Raw genomic sequence first — 17314 nt, 5'->3', positions numbered from 1 at the left:
GAGATAGCTATTTGGGAAATGGCTGTGTTTAAACAGAGCAGCTGGAGTTATTTCAAAATAAGAGGTCTCCAGGAAATCCCACAGATGCCTTGCTGGCTACTCTGTCCACACTCATCAGACCTCTATAGTTCCCCTATCCCTGCAGGCTTTAAAGGTGCAGCCACAGGAGAAAGGGCATGTGGCACCCAGCAGGCCCTGACAGCCATGAGCCACAGAGCAGCAGCCTGCACAGCCTTGGCAGTAGCCACGAGCAACCCCGTTGCTTCCACGGAGCCCTCCATGGCTGCAAAGAAGCCAGCAGCCAGCTCCCAGGACCCTGCCTGGGGATGAAAGAGGTGCGTGTCTTCATGGTCTGGTGTGGAGATCCTGGACCTCACTTAGGTCTCGGGAGAAGAGGCAACCCTCCAGGATCTCCGCACATGCTGATGTCTACAGCTGGATGGCTGTCAGCCTGGGCAACAAGGGCCACATGCGCACCCAGGAGCACATGCACATGAAAGTTAAAGAACTTAGGCAGGCCTATGCCAAAGCCAGGGAGCACAGCTCCCTCTCCAGGGCGCCACTGCAGGCCTGCCCACATTATGCCCAGCTCCACCACACCCTAAGGGGTAGGTCAGTCTCCCCATCTCCATTGTGGACTCAGGGCTGGAGACACCTGTCGTCACCCTCCCAGGGGGTGGAGCCAGTACAGAGGTGTAGGAGCTGGATGAGGCCAGCAGCATTTTGATGCCTGCCAGCCAGGAGGTCATGCTTGTCCTGGAACTAGTACCCCTCCCCCCCCCCAACCCAGGCATCGTCTAAAGCTGGGGAAAGCCCATCAAGTGAGTGCCATTGCTTTCCCTAGACACATGTGGGTAGAGGCTGTTGTGTGCTCCTCACTTGGCCGCCTTGGCCTGTGGATTGCATAGCAGCCTGTGCACGTGGGTATACGTGGAGTTCCAGTCCGGGGCACACAGCCCCAGGAGACTGCAACAGAGGACCCTTGTGCTCTTGCTCATAGGGGCTACGTCTACATTGGCCCCTTTTCCCAAAGGGGCATGCTAATTTTTCAGATCGTAATAGGGAAATGCGCGGGGGATTTAAATATCCCCCGCGGCATTTAAATAAAAATGTCCGCCGCTTTTTTCCGGCTTTTAGAAAAGCCGGAAAAGAGCGTCTACACTGGCCCCGATCCGGCCGATCCTCCGGAAAAAAGTAGGAATAAGAGATCCTCTGGAAAAGGGCTTTTTTCCAGAGGATCGGGCCGGATCGGGGCCAGTGTAGACGCTCTTTTCCTGCTTTTCTAAAAGCCGGAAAAAAGCGGCAGACATTTTTATTTAAATGCCGCGGGGGATATTTAAATCCCCCGCGGATTTCCCTATTACGATCTGAAAAATTAGCATGCCCCTTCCGGAAAAGGGGCCAATGTAGACGTAGCCAGGGTGTCTGGAGAGGCCTGTCTTACTCCTGACATCAGGGTGAGATACCCTATCCTCCCACCACAAGCCACTACTAGAAGGAGGCTGGGATCATGGAGGGGGAGAGAGAGACACACACACACACACACAGAGCAGTGCTGCACACAGGCATGGCCGCACTCTCGGGGCAGCATCTGCTCCTCGGGACAGCGTGGCAAGAAGGAGGAGCATCTGCTGCTCAGCCACACCTCACCCCCTGCCTCCCTATCCTCCAGCGGGCAGGGATATTGCCCTCTCCCTGGGGGATGCCACCACTATCGGGCCTGGGGTGTGCATGGCATGGAGGGAAGCCCAGCTACCCTGCGGCCCAGCCCCTCTTCTGCCTGCAGGCTCGTGGTCTGGCCAACACCTTCCCATGCCTGCTTGTCCCCAGGATGTGGGGGTAGTGAGACTCCCCTATTGGACATCTGTGCCCCTGCAGGAAAGAGTCCACAGTCTAGGCCAGTGATTCCCAAGCTTTTTCCCATGGAGGAACCCCTCAAATAATTTTTCATCTCCTGAGGAACCCCCACCTATGAAAACATTTGCTTGGCCAGAAAAAGTTGACAGCGGGGAGTGCAATTCCATTACAGGCACTCCCCGACTTACGCGGATCCGACTTATGTCGGATCCGCAGTTACGAACGGGGCTGCCCCAGAGTACACGGACTGCGGGACCTTGCGGTCCTGCCGCCCGTGTACTCTGGGGCTTTCTCTGCGTCTCCCTGGTCTGCAGACCAGGAAGACGCAGAGCAAAGCCACAGAGGGGCTCGGGCAGCGGGGCAGCCCTTGCCCCGCTGCCCAAGCCCCCCCCTCCACCCCCGCGGCTTTGCAAAGCCGCGGGGAGGCCGGCAGCGGAGCAGTCCAGGCGCGCCTGGGCTGCCTCGCTGTCTGAGCCCCCCCCCCCCCCCCCGCAGCTTTGCAAAGCCGCGGAGGGGCTCGGGCAGCGAGGCAGCCTAGGCATGCCTGGACTGCTCCGCTGCCGGCTTCCCCACGGCTTTGCAAAGCTGCGGGGGGGCTCGGGCAGCGAGGCAGCCCAGGCGCGCCTGGGCTGCTCCACTGCTCGCTTCCCTGCGGCTTTGCAAAGCCGCGGGGGAAGCCGACAGCGGGACAGCCCAGACGCCCCGCGGCTGTCCTGCTGCCGGCGTCCTCAGAGGCTTTGCTCCCCGTCTCCCTGGTCTGCTGGTCTCCAGCTGACCAGGGAGACTGGGAGCAAAGCTGCGGAGGACCCAGGTGGCGGGACCGCGGTGCGTCTGGGTCCGCCGCCCGTGTCTTCCTGGTCTGCTGGGGTGGGGGGGGCGCAGCTAGTACGCCCCCACCCCCAGCAGACTAGGCTTTTCTCCGGACGCCTGTGGCAGAGCATTGGGGTGCTGCCGGTTGGTCCCGCAGCGCCGCTCTGGTCCTGATTCAGCCGCTGCTGGTCAGTTTCAGCAGCGGCTGAATCAGGACACCTGGGGCAGAGTAGATGGGGTGCTGCTGGGTTGGTCCAATAGTGCCGAGGAGCGGCGCTACTGGAGCAACCCAGCAGCACCCCAGCTGCTCTGCCCCAGGCGTCCTGATTTAGCCGCTGCTGAAACTGACCAGCGCTGACTACAGGAAGCCCCAGGCAGAGTTGCTCTGCCCCGGGCTTCCTGGAATCAGCTGCTGATCAGTTTCAGCAGCAGCTGACTTGGGGACGCTTGGGGTTCTTAAGTTGATTCTGTATGTAAGTCAGAACTGGCGGTCAGTTTCAGCAGCGGCTAACGCCAGTTCCGACTTACATACAGATTCAACTTAAGAACAAACCTACAGTCCCTATCTTGTACGTAACCCGGGGACTGCCTGTACTGCTAAATTATTGTAAAGAAAATATATTTGTAAAGAGCTGTTTTTTATATCTATCTATCTATCTATCTATCTATCTATCTATCTATCTATCTATCTATCTATCTGTCAGCTTACATTGTAAGAAAAAAAATTGGAGCATTTTTCCTGTCTTTTTTGTATTATCTAATCTTTTTTTTCAAATATCAAAATATCAAATCAAAATAAAGTTTACTTAAACATCAAAATAAAGTTCACAACTAAAGTCAATATAAAGTTTACTTTCAGTGTGACACTTGGGCTTGTTTCTTTTTGCACAAATGTTGAATTCTTGGCCAAATTTTTGACAAACACACTCACAGTTCTTCCTCAACAGACAGTAGACGATTTCTTTCTTTGCTTTTAATGTTTGTAAGACATGAGAAAGCTTGTTCACAGAGGTAAGAAGTTGAAAACTGGAGTAAGATGTTCACTGCTTTTGCTGAGATCACAGGATACTCTCTTCTTATTGAAATCCAAAACATATCAAGTGGCACTTCATTGAATTTTATCTTCAAAGTTCGATCACACTGTAGTTCAGTCAGCTCTTCTTCTTCTTGCAGACTAAGTAAATTTTGTGAGAACTCAACAAAAGGATTTCTAACTCAGTCATATATTTCTGATGACAAAGAAAGAAAGTATTGGTCAAGCTTTTCTGTCAGTGATTCCAAATGACTGGTAATTAATGGGATGACTTCTTTATAATCTGTCTGACTCTGAAACTGAAGTAGGAGTGGAAACATTTTAATATTTCCACTTGAAAGGTGTCTTTTCCAAACCTTGAGCTTATTCTTGAATGCAAGAAGTTTGTCTGTTGAAGTTAGAATATTTTCTTTTGGGCCCTGAATGGTGGTGTTCAAGGTGTTTAAGTGCTGATAAATATCTGCTAAGTAGTCTAGTTTCAGCAGCCATTTTGTATCTTCAAGAAAGTCGGAAAAAATGGCTTTATTATCTTTGAAGAAAAGCAGTAGTTCCTCTTGCAGCTCAAATACCCTTGTTAAAACGTTCCCTCTTGAAAGCCATCTAACATCGGTGTGTAGGAGAGTCACATGGTCTTTTTGCATATTTTTACACAGCTTTGCAACCATGCGTGACTTAAGAGGGCGCTGCTTTATAAAATTGACCATGTTCACAGCTACATCAAGGACTTGTTTTAAATCCTTCTCAATAGTTATGGAAACAAGAACTTCCTGGTGGAGGAAGCAGTGGGTCGTTATGACATCTGGGTTTTTTTCTTTGACGAGTGTAACAAAGCCTTTTATTGAGCCGATCATTGAGGGGCCACCATCAGTGCAAATTCCAATACACTGGCTCCATGACAAACCACGGGATTCCAAATAAGAAGACAAGATGTTGAAAATGTCTTGAGCTTTGGTCATTTCTGGCAGCTCTTTACAACAACAAAAATTTTCCATTATTTCACCTTTGTTTTCAAATCGTACGAATGCCAACAGCTGAGCTTTACTTGTTATGTCTGTTGACTCGTCGACTTGGAGAGCAAAGTTAGTATTTTTTAGTATTTCAGACAAGACATCTTCAATGTCATGTGACATGGCATCCACGTGCCTACTAATAGTATTATTAGAAACAATTACCAATTGCCGGACAAAAATTCCCATGATATTTCAAGGGATATTTGGAATTGTTGGTGGTATTTCAAAATTTTTATTTATTTATTCCACAATTTCTCACGGAACCCTTGACAATGGTCTGTGGAACCCCAGGGTTCCACGGGACCCTGGTTGGGAAACACTGGTCTAGGCCACAGATGGCCTTGCTTGAAGCACATCGCCTTCATCTGACCGGAGACCTTTCAGTCTCAGCTCAGAGACGAGGGCTAGGTTTCATGCACAGTGTCTCCCAGGATGACTGACCAACTGTGAGAGGGATGTGCTCTGTATCTCCCGTGCCATTCTCTTGACCCCGCATGACACACAGATGCAAACGAGCCTATGAGGACCTCCAGAGAGAGCACATTGCTGCCCTGGAAGTCCTGCAGCGCTCCTAGAACCGGCAGGACCTGAGACTGTAGGAGGAACTGCAGCTGCGTCACGGCACCTGGCTGGAGCTGCCACAGCAGGACCAGACCATGTGTGTGGCTTTCACCACTGTCCTTGACCACCTGGTGGTTGTTCCTGATGACGCTCCTGATCCTACTTCCTGCCTTCTCTCTCCACCCTACTCCACTCCCTGCATGGTCACCGAGGGCCCCACACAAGAGGCAGTGGAGCCATTCAGGCAGACACCAGTCCCAGCCCCATCTTATGAGCCTCCACTCACGGCTCCTCCTACCCATTCCCCTCCTTCCCCCTCCCAGGTTCTTTCTCCAGTCCCTCCCCAGTTACATTCACCCCCAATTAAACAAAACCAGTTTATTCTTTCAAAACAAAAGGGTGGTTTATTGTGTTGCAGGAGGAAAGGTGGGAATGGAGGGCAAGGGAAGGGAGGGGTGGGGGAGGAAATGCATACCATGCCATGACAGAGGCCCCTTGTGGGGAGGCCCAGGGGAGAGTCTCACAGCTGGCTCTGGCTGAAACTCTCCCTCAGTGCCCCCCGGATGCATATAGCCTGCTGATGGGCCTGCGTGATGGCAGGCGTGCATGGCTGCTTCAAGGCCCTGCTGAGATGCTCAGCCTCTGCCCCCCCACCCTGGCAGGATGTCTCCCCCTTATGTTTACAAAGGTTGTGGAGGACACAGCATTCAGCCACCACATGGGGAACGTTCCACTTCCTGAGGTGGCAACATAACCTCCCCTTTAGACAACGAAAGGCGTCCTCCGCAACAATGCAGACCCTGCTTAGCCTGGTGTTAAAGTGTTGTTTGGTGGGGTCAAGGTGTCCTGTGTAGGGCTTCATCAGCCAGGGGAGCAGAGGATAGGCTGCATCCCCTACAATGCACATTGGCATGTCCACGTCCCTGACTCTGATGGTACAGTCAGGGGGAAAAGTGCCAGAGTGCAGCTTCTGGAAGAGGCTGGAGTTTCAGAAGATGCAGGCATCGTGCGTCTTCCCCGACCACCTGACATAGATGTCCATGAACTGGCCATGGTGGTCAACAAGGATCTGCAGGACCATCGAAAAGTATCCCTTGTGGTTGATGTATTCGGATGCTCGGTGGTCTGGGGCCTGGATGGGTATATGGGTGCCATCAATAGCCCTCCCTCCCCCACAGTCGGGGAAGCCCATGGCAGCAAAGATGGCAATGATGGGGTCCACATTGCCCAGGTTGATGATCCTGTGAAGCAGGAGGGCATTGATGGCCCTCACCAATTTTAGAAGAAGACACACAGAGAATCACAGGGTTGTCAAAGCCCTCGGGAGTTCCTGGAGCACAACTCCCATAATCTCTCTCTCTCTCTCTCTCACACACCCCCCCCCCCCACCCCGCCTCCCAGCAGCAACCCTAACTTGCAAGGCTTTGTGAAGGTGGGACTGAAAAACCTCCTGGGGAAGGGGCTTCCACCACCACCAACCCCTGTACCTAGGGAACCTCATTTGAGGAATTCAACATCTTCCTGAGATAATAGCACAAGAGCCCTTGGCCCCAACAGTCGATCTCCCCATGCTGAACTGGTTTCCAACAGAGCGGTAGCTGTCCTATGTGGAGACGTTCCAGAGTGCAATGGCTATCCACTTCTGGAGGGGGATGGCAGGTCTCTTGTGAGTGTCTCGTTGCCTGAGGGCAGGGGCAAGCCACTCACATAGCTCCATGGTGGTGTCCTTCTGCATGCAGAAATTCTAGACTCACTGTTGGTCGTTCCACCACTCCAGGATGATCCAGGCCCATTTGGTCGGAACTGGTGTCTAGTTGCCAGAAGTGGCAGTACATGGTATGCAGGGGAGGGCAGGTGGAGTAGAGCTGCATGAGCAGCACCTGGAGAGAGGGGAGGAGGTGCCCTGCAATGAGCTGGAGGTCCTCCTCCTGCAGGGCCACAAGCCTGCAGTATCCGCAGCAGGAGGAGCAGCATGTGATACAAGAGCTGTTGACTGCTTGGAGGCAGGTTTGGGTCCCTGGCAGGAGTGCAGAGGTGTCCGCAAGAGCAACCACAGCAGGTAGAGAAAAGGCTTTGCTGTCCCCCAAGGAGGTAGGTAAAAGTGAAGAGCCTGAGACACAACTGTATGAGGGGAGGGTCCCTTTAAGCACAAGCTCCAGATAGCCTCAGGTAGCAGCTATGGAAAGTAAGAGCTGTCCTGATGCCCTACCTGAAGTGCTTCTGGGTAACCTTAAATGTGATTCAACGTCCAATGAGTGTGGATGCTCTATTTCAATGGGCATTTGCTGTGGAGATGTGCTATTTCAAAATAAGCTATTTCAGAGTTTTTCTTCTAAAATAGTTTATTCTGAAATAAGCGTGCAGTGTAGACATGCCCTAACAAAATTATAAGGTTAAACTTTTAGCTTTTGCCTCTCAGGCTTCTTTGCAGGCAAGGATGAAGCTGCTGCAAAGAGCCAAGGATAATGTCACCGAATGGCTTTCTTGGATAGAGCTCGGCTAAACGACAGCTTTTCAATGGGATTCATTTAAGCTTGAAGTTCCAAAATAAACAATATTGGGGGTGTATTTGTATTTTAAAACTATTTGCAGCATATAGATTCAAAGTCTCATCTATATAATAAACTACGGTAGTTAAAAAACAATAAAGCAGATGTTGTATGCCATGTCAAATGCTGACCTTTGTTCTTTTCCATTTATGATAGTCATAAATGTATGAATGTGTCATTCCCTGGATGGCTAGCCTTAGTGCAGCAAAAGGCTAGAACAAATGAATAAATTGAACAATTCTAAGTCACAAATACCAGATGGTATTCATCCAAGAGCTCTGAAGGAACTCAAAAATGAAATTGCAGAACTACTGTAGTATGAAGCTTTTGCTGAAACCATCCTCTGTATCAGGCAATTGGAAGGTAGTTAATATTACACTGTTGTAGAACAAGGATTCCAGAGGCAACCCTTACTTCTGCACTGCTGCTAGTGGTGGCTGTGTCTTCAGAGCTGGGCTCCTGACCAGCAGCCACACTTTTCAGCTGCTCAGCTCTAAAGGTGGCAGCATGGTAACCAGCAGTGCAGGAGTAAGAGTAGCATTAGTGCAACCCCTACTAATCTTTTTGGGGACAAGACCTGATAATTATAACACTGTGAAATTTCAGGTGTAAATCGCTGAAATCATGAACTTTATGATTTTAAAATCCTATTACCATGAAATTGACCAAAATGGACTGTGAATGTGGTAGCCCCAAACCTATGACAGGACTCTATATGAAGTTCTCTTAGTTTAGCTTCTGTTATGGTATAAAGCTATTTCTAGAAGGTAAATAACACTTTTTTCAATAAAGCTTTCAAGGCAAAAAAAAAAAAAAAAAAAAAAAGTATGTAAGAACTGCCTTGCTGGATTACACCAATCTAGCCCTGTAGTCTGTCTTTGACAATAGCCAGAACTAGAGCTTCAGATATAGAACAATGAGTTCCACAGGTTAATTGTATCTTGTGTGGAAAAAGCACTTCTTCTTTTTTGTATCATACCCACTGCCAATTCATTTCAGTGGCTGCCCCCAGTTTTTGAGTAAAAGGGTAAATAACACTTTTTAAGCCACTCTTTCTATACCACCCTTGATTTTTATAGACCTCTATCATATCCCCCTTAGTCATCTCTTTTCTAAGATTACAACTCTAATCTTTTTAGGCTCTCCTCAGATGAAAATTGTTCCATATATTTGATCACCTTGATTGCCCTATTCTGAATCTTTACATTTCTACTATATCCTTTTTCAGATGGGGCCTGGACACAGTATTCAAGATGTGGGCATACCTTGGATTTATATATAATGGCAAAAATATATTTTCTGTCCCTTTTCTAATAGTTCTGAACTTTGTCAGCCTTTTTTACTGCTTCTGCACATTAAGCTCAAGTTTTCCATAGAACCAGCCACAGGGACTCCTGAGTCCTAGGATCACTTTCTTGTTTGGTAACAGTTAATTTTCTTTATGGATGTGTAGTTGGGATGATTTTTTGTCCAATGTGCATAACTTACCCTTGTCAACATTGAATTTCATCTTCCATTTTGTTGCATTAGGAGGAGCATTGCCAGCAGATCCACAGATGTGATTATTCCCCTTTATTCAGCTCTTGTGAGGCCACATCTGGAGTACTGTGTCCAGTTCTGGGCTCCCCACTATGGAAAGGATGTGGACGCATTGGAGATGGTCCAGTGGAGGGCAATCAAAATGATTAGGGGGCTGGAGCATATGACCTGCGAGGAGAGGCTGAGGGAGTTGGGTCTGTTTAGTCTGCAGAAGTGAAGAGTGAGGGGGGATTTGATAGCAGCCTTCAACTTCCTGAAGGGAGGTTCCAAAGAAGCTGGAGAAAGGCTGTTCACAGTAGTGACAGATGGCAGAACAAGGAACAATGGTCTCAAGTTGCGGTGGGAGAGGTCCAGGTTGGATATTAGGAAAAACTATTTCACTAGGAGACTGGTGAAGCACTGGAATGGATTACCTAGGGAAGTAGTAGAGTCTCCATCCCTAGAGATTTTTAAGTCTCGGCTTGACAAAGCCCTGGCTGGGTTGATTTAGTTGGGATTGGTCCTGCCTAGGGCAAGCGGCTGGATTTGATGACATTCTGAGGTCTCTTCCAGCCCTATGGTTCTATGATTTGTTGAGGTTGCAGTAATGTTACTCTTACTCCTGCACTGCTGGTTGCCATGATGCCACCTTTAGAGGTGAGCAGCTGAAAAGTGTGGCTGCTGGCCAGGAGCCCATCTCTGACGACACAGCCACTACCAGCTGCAGTGCAGAGGTAAGGGTTGCAATACCCTACCGTGCTACCTTTACTTCTGTGCTGCTGCCTGCTGGTCTGGGCCCTCAATCAACAGCTACCATTGTCCAATTGTCCTTCTTTGAAGGCAGCAGTGCGTAAGTAAGGGTGGTATGGTATGGTATGGTATTGCCACCCTTATCTGTACTGCTGCTATGGGGCACTGCCTTCGGAGCTGGGCTTCCAGCCACAGCTGCTACTCTCTGGCTGCCCAGCTCTGAAGTCAGTGCAAAAATAAGATTGGCAATACCATGACCCCCCCTAAAATAACCTTGTGATGCCCCTGGAATTCCCTTTGGGGTCAGGATCCCCACTTCGAGAAATGCTGCTCCTTCCCTTGACACACACATTAGTATAGGGCAAAAGCCCACAAAGGATCAGATTTTACAGTCCATGACATGTTTTTCATGGCTGTGAATTCAATAGGGCCATAGTTATAGGAGCTTCACAGAGGACTCTCCTGGGGAAACCCTCCAAAGCATGAGAGAGGGAGCAAGATACCCTACAAGCTGAACCTTGTGGAGTTTCTGCAAGTGTTGCATCACAGGCAAAGCTTTGGAGCTGTGGAACTGTGCCCACAGCCCTCTGGGGATTTTCGGTGAAAGGAAGCTCTAACCCACTGGAGGGGTTGTACCTATGTATTATTCCATATAGCCCACTCTACCTCAGACCCTGAGTCCCTGAAGAGGTACACTGCCACTGGCATTCTCCCCCTGCCCCGTGCCAGGAAACAGCAGCCAATATGAGTTAGCACTGCTCCTAGGCACATTCATTTCCAGCCAGATTTCTACTCCAAATAGTTGGCTATATGGGGGGATGTGCTGTAATGCTTTTCTGGACCCTACCACAGAGGGGTAGTCAGGTAGCTGAGCCATTGTTCCCTGTAAACTATGCATTTGTGCAGCCACTCAGTAGAGATTCAGATGCCACTGAACTGATTAACAGACCACACCCAGATAGGTTTTTTGTTTCTACTGGTGGTGCACATTTCCACCGCCTTGGTGCACATCAAAATTTATTCTACACATGGATGGAAAACATCCATACATGGATGGAATAGATTAGAGCAGGGGTGAGCAATAAAACTGTGGCAGTTTGTCAGGGTTAGCTTCTAGCAGGCCGCTGCCGCTAAATTTATCAGCATGGCCACAGATACTGTTGATTACAGGGGCTGTGGATCCCCATTCCTGGCCAATGAGAGCAGTGGGAAGTGGCGTGGCAGAGCCCATTGGCCAGGAATGGCAATCTGTGGCCAATGGAAACTATGATTGCTGGTACCCGTGGGCATGCAGGCAAATATAGCCATGGGAGCCCACCAAGAGCTTACCTGAACAGACCAGATGCAGCATGAGGGCCAGTATTTGCCCACCCTTGAATTAGAGGGAACATTGATCTGCAACTCTGCTTCCTGCCCTGCTTCTGACCCCATTTGCACTCTTCTACCCATATTGAAGACAACGGCTGACATTACATCTCCTTACGAATCTTCTCCTTTTCCCTTATCAATAAAATAACTGCCAGCTCTATCAAGATGTGACATCACTCTGATGTAACCGAGAGCATAGCTTATAGAGCTAGGAAGGGTAGTGAATGTTACATGTTCCTCACCTCAGACAGATCACTCCTGTACTTTCCCATAACCATTTCACTGAAGATTTTATTACTGGAAAGTGATGCACTAAGATAGTTGGAATGATTGTGAGTCCTCTAATGCAGTCACCTCTTTCTCCCTGGATAGTGTTAAATAGTGCAGAGGTGACTTACCTCTGGGGTCCTGTAGGGTACCCTCCCCGGTCGGGTTTCCTGCTGCACCCCGATTCACCCCTTTGTGTATTCTCGTAGTTCCAGTTTTGTCTAGTCTTGCCGCTTACGCGTCACTTCAGGAAGATAATCTCTCTCTCTCACTTGGATATGGACCTTCGGTGGCCCGGGAAGGGGGTTCGGGCCCACCCTCACTCCGAACCCTGACCCAGGGCCCTGAGGCCGGGACTCACGTCCCCACCTAGCGGAGGGGTCGGGACCCCTAAACTCCCCCGCTCTCGGGATCCACGCCCCAGCCCTGGGCCACTTCTTCCCCAATGTCCACACTGCGATTACCCAGAGGACCTAGGGTTGAAACTCACCAAGGGTCCCCGGACCACTGGCCACAACTGCCTCCGACTCCAGTTTCCGACTCTCGGCGGCTCCTCCTCCCCCCTTAGCTCACATCCCTCTTTTAAATCACCCCCGAGCCCTTACCAATGACGCTCTCCCTGATGTCCTGGGAGCAAGGCCATGTGTAGCCTGTATCGTGGGTCCTGCCTCACATGGGCCCCAAGGTGCCCAGGACACCATGCTTCCCTCTTCCCACCCACGCTCCAACGGATAAGCAGGCAAGGGAAGTGTCCGTCCACAGTGGGATCCCATGAGCAGGAGAGGGGCCTGGAGCAGCCTGGCCTTCCATGGGGCACGCGCACACACCTGCATCTGGCAACGCTGTCCGTGGGAGCGGGTGGGAGCGGGTGGTGCCTCTCGCAGCCAGGCACTCCTCGGCATGTGTGGGGTCATGCGTGCACCCTTGTGCCCAGCCTGCTTCCAGTGGTGGCTGGCGTTGGGAGGGCATACCCCTACAGGGGTCCGATGTGTGTGGACGTGAGCCCCCCGAGCCTGTGAGCAGGAGCCCGGAGGTGCTCCGGGGCTGCCTCCTGAGGCCACGTGGCACAGACTGGTGCCGCACATGGTTCTACATGCACGGACTGCAGCATGATGTCCAGGCTGAGCGACGATCGCACCTCATCCCCTCTGCACCCACCTCCTCTGCCCTGTGTGTATGGAAAACTGAAAGCACTCACCTGATGATCCCTCACCGCTCTCAAAGGATGCCTGCGAGACAGCCAGGGCCTGGGGTACCAGCTCTAGGGTCAAGGTGACCATGCTGGCCATGTCCTCCTCCTGCTCCTGCAGCTGGAGATCTTCCTCCTTCTCCTTCTCTTCAGCTGGGAGCTCCGGGTGGGCAACGACGGGCATCTGTAGCTCCCTGTCCACCACCACAGGTGGGTAAAGGGCTTCACCACCCTGCAGGATTTGGTGGAGCCCCTGGTAGTAGGGGCAGTAGTGCAGTTCTGCCCTGGAGCGAGAGCTGCATTCCCTGGCCCCGGCGTACCCTGGCAGAGCTCGTTAACCGAGCTCCACACCTGTTCTAATGTCTGAAGGGGGGTAGGTGGGCCCTCTCAGCCAAAGCCTCGGCCATCCAGCTGTCTATGTTGGCGTTTTACCTCCAGGAGTGGAGATCCTGTAGGGTCTCCTCCTCCCCCCACAGCTTGAAGAGGGACAGGATCTCTGCCCCAGACCAGGAGGACGCATGCCATTTGGTGCCTCTTGCTGGATCCTGGGAGCCCTGGTAGTGCTTCCTGTGAGGGCCAGGGAGCTCTTGGGGGGACTTGTGGCTGAGCCTTAGGTCCGAAAGTGGGTGGCAGTCAGAACTGCATGATGAGGCACAGCTCCCAGGCCCGGCTTCCTTCCACAAGGCTTGTCCTCAGTGCCTGTAGCTTTAAGAGCTGCCAGGAGAGAGGAACTATAGAGTTCTGATTAGTTTGGATGGAGTGGCCGCCAGGGCACCTGTGTTATTTTCTGGAGGCCTCCTCTTTTGAAAAAACACCCTTTCCACGTCCACACACACCTTTTTTCGAAAAAGCTTTTTCAGAAAAAAGGTTTCTTCCTTGGAGAAAGAGGTTTACTGGTGTTGGAAAACCTCCGTTTTTCGACTTTCTGTTGAAAGAACACAATAGCAGTGTGGACGCAAGTATTGTTTTTCTGGAAAAACAGCTGCTTTTCCAGGAAAATGCTGCAGTGTAAATGCACCCACAGACATGCCAAACCTTGCTTCTGTGCAGCTCTTGCCATCTGGAACAGACTTCCTGTGTAGTTCAGCATCACTTGTTCTTGGTATCATTTCCAAACACTGCTGAAAAGCTGTCTTTTTTCCCTTGCCATTACCCCGTAACAGTTTGTGTATAAGATGCTAGGCAGCAAATATGAAATCATTTCATTTCTGAAGGTTAGGAATAACTCTGTTAACTTTCATACTTGAAGCAATTTTTATTCTAGAAGCAGTCAGGAGCTGGTGGAATATTGGCAGATTTTAAGCCTTTCGTTCTAAGGCTCACCGGCGAATGGCAGTGATTTTTGTAAGCTTTTTTTGTGAGAAATAAGAACATAAGAACGGCCATACTGGGTCAGTCCAAAGGTCCATGTATCCCAGTATCCTGTCTGCCAACAGTGGCCAATACCAGATGCCCCAGAAGGAGGGATCACAACAGGTAATCCTCATGTGATCCCTCGCCTGTCACCCACCTCCAGAGAATCAGAGGCTAGGGACACAATTCTTAACCATCCTGGCTAATAGCCATTGATGGACCTCACCTCCATGAATCTATCTAGCTCTTTTTTGAACCCTTTTAAAGTTCTAGCCTTCATCGCATCCTCTGGCAAGGAGTTCCACAGGATGACTGTGTGCTGTGTAAAGAAAATCTTCCTTTTGTTTGTTTTAAATTTGCTGTCTATTAATTTCATTTGGTGACCCCTAGTACTTATATTGTGGGAATATTAAATAACTTTTCCTTATTCACTTTTTCCATGCCAGTCATGATTTTATAGACCGCTATCATATCCCCCTTTAGTCCCCGCTTTTCTAAGGTGAAAAGTCCAAATCTTTTTAATCTCTCTTCATATGGCACCAGTTCCAAACTCTATGTTGTTTGCTAGAGTTTGTATTACCAAGGAACACCTTGCTATTGCTACAATTCACATAAAATATATTTAAAGATGTAAATTAAGGCAAAATAATTTAACTCAGCAATAGCAAAAAAGAAAAGGAATCTCAATCCCCTCCTAAAGAAGAGGTATATTATTGAGAAGGGGGTCTGATTCTTTTTCATGTTCACTGTGGAAGACCAAGAGGCCAACAGTGCAAAGAATGTCAAATATTCACTTCAAGGGAACTTTTGTACTCAGCATATAATATCTTTTTGCTGAAGATGAGGAATATAAGACACAGCACTACCTTTTAATGTCAAGCAGGTAATAATTAAAAAGTTGAATCTTGGGGGAATACTAAGCATTCAAAACAACGTATTGTAGGTTCTGGCTTGAAATTGAAAAGTGTATTAATACTTTCTCGCTAACAATCTCAAAAATTTAAAATCTTTTGATACACCTGTTTCAGAGAGACTCCTAAAATGTAAGGGGCATCTTTCACTTAGAAAATAAATTTCATAGGGCAGTGGCTATGCTACACTGCAGATTTGTTAGAGCTTGTGGAGTAATAAGATTCCTGAGGCTGAGAGCTGAAGATTCCAGAAATTCTCTCAAAGGTGAAATGATTAACCAGCCTTTTGTTCCTAGTCAACAAACATATCATGTAAGCAAGGCTGTTTTGACTGGATGCTGTGCTGCACTCTCACTATCTTTCTGAAGTATATGAAGGGCTTAAATTTGGTATAGATTTATGGCTCCTTTTCTGGATATTAGAATTGCCAGTGAAATGAACAAGTTCTACATACAATATGATTCAACTTTTAATAGTACTTTAACTTTCCCTCCATATCTTTTTAATTGTGATTTTAATCTATTTAATAAAAATTAAATGTAAGTACATTTTAAATGGTATTATAGTGAGAGGTGCTGAAGACACCTCTGAACACTGCAACTCCAGATGACAAAAATATGAACATCCAGTGCTCAGCACCTCTCAGTATTGGGCCATTCAGTTAGATGTTGGGAGAGAGTCAAACACACAGAAAAGGTGTAAATGGGAAGAAAACACTGCATAAGATTTCTCCCACATTGTTCTATCAAAAGGCAACATTTTCCCCAGTTCTTCCCCATGTAGAATGTTCTACCAAATCCAGTGGGTTTCTTGGCATCCATCAGAAGCCAGGGCATCCACCAGAGGCCAGAGCCACCATCACTGGGAGAGAAGTAATTCCGTATAATCAAGTTCTAAGGAATCAACACCTTAAATTACAACCCAAAATGAATAGAAAGGCAAACAAAGATCTCAGGTTAGGTCTACACTACAAAGTTAATTAGAACTAACGGACGTTAGTTCGAATTAACTTTGATAGGCGCTACACAAGCGCTCCGCTAGTTCAAACTTAATTCGAACTAGCGGAGCGCTTAGTTTGAACTAGGTAAACCGCATTCTACGAGGACTAAGCCTAGTTCGAACTTACTAGTTCGAATTAAGGGGTGTGTAGCCCCTTAATTCGAACAAGTGGGAGGCTAGCCCTCCCCAGCTTTCCCTGGTGGCCACTCTGGCCAACACCAGGGAAACTCTATTGCCCCCCTCCCAGCCCCGGACCCCTTAAAGGGGCACGGGCTGGCTACGGTGCCCGTGCCAGGTGCAAGCCTGCCAGCACCCAGCTAGCAGACCCTGCACCTGGCACGGATCGAGCCAGCCACCCGATGCCCCCCAGCCCTCCCCCTCTTCCCGGGACCAGCCTGGCGGCTCCCGGGAGCTTGCCCGGGACCGCAACAGGCGGGCACCTGCCTAGTCTAGTGCGGACATCGTGGACCTCATCCACGACCTCCGCAGTAGGCACAGGAAAGTGGCCGTCTAGGGCAGGAGAACTGCCAGCCTGGCCACCCAGGAGCAGGTGTGCATGAAAATCAAGGTGGTCCACTGAGACCCCCCGACCCTGAGCCCTGAGCTTACAATGGCCATACTGGGTCAGACCAAAGGTCCATCTAGCCCAGTAGCCTGTCTGCCAACAGCGGCCAACCCTAGGGACCCTGGAGGGGATGGACCGAAGACAGTGACCAAGCCATTTGTCTCGTGCCATCCCTCTCCAGCCTTCCACAAACTTTGGGCAGGGACACCACTCCTACCCCCTGGCTAATATCACTCCATGGACCCAACCTCCATGACTTGATCTCACTTCTCTTTAAACTCTGTTCTAGTTCTAGCCTTCACAGCCTAGCAGCAAGGAGTTCCACAGGTTGACTCTTTGCTTTGTGAAGAACAACTTTCTGTTACTAGTTTGAAGCCTGCTACCCATTCCTTTCCTTTGGTGTCCTCTAGTCCTTCTATAATGGGAACTAATGAAGAACTTTTCTGTATGCATCCTTTCCACCCCACTCATGCTTTTATAGACCTCTATCATATCCCCCCTCCATCTCCTCTTTTCTAAGCTGAAAAGTCCCAGTCTCTTTAGCCTCTCTTCATATGGGACCTGTTCCAAACCC

This window comes from Pelodiscus sinensis, chromosome 13 (assembly GCF_052426305.1).
Source record: "Pelodiscus sinensis isolate ZL-2025 chromosome 13, ASM5242630v1, whole genome shotgun sequence".
Classification (NCBI taxonomy): Eukaryota; Metazoa; Chordata; order Testudines; family Trionychidae; genus Pelodiscus; species Pelodiscus sinensis.
The sequence above is the reverse complement of the archived record's forward strand: the minus strand, read 5'-3'. Positions refer to the sequence as shown.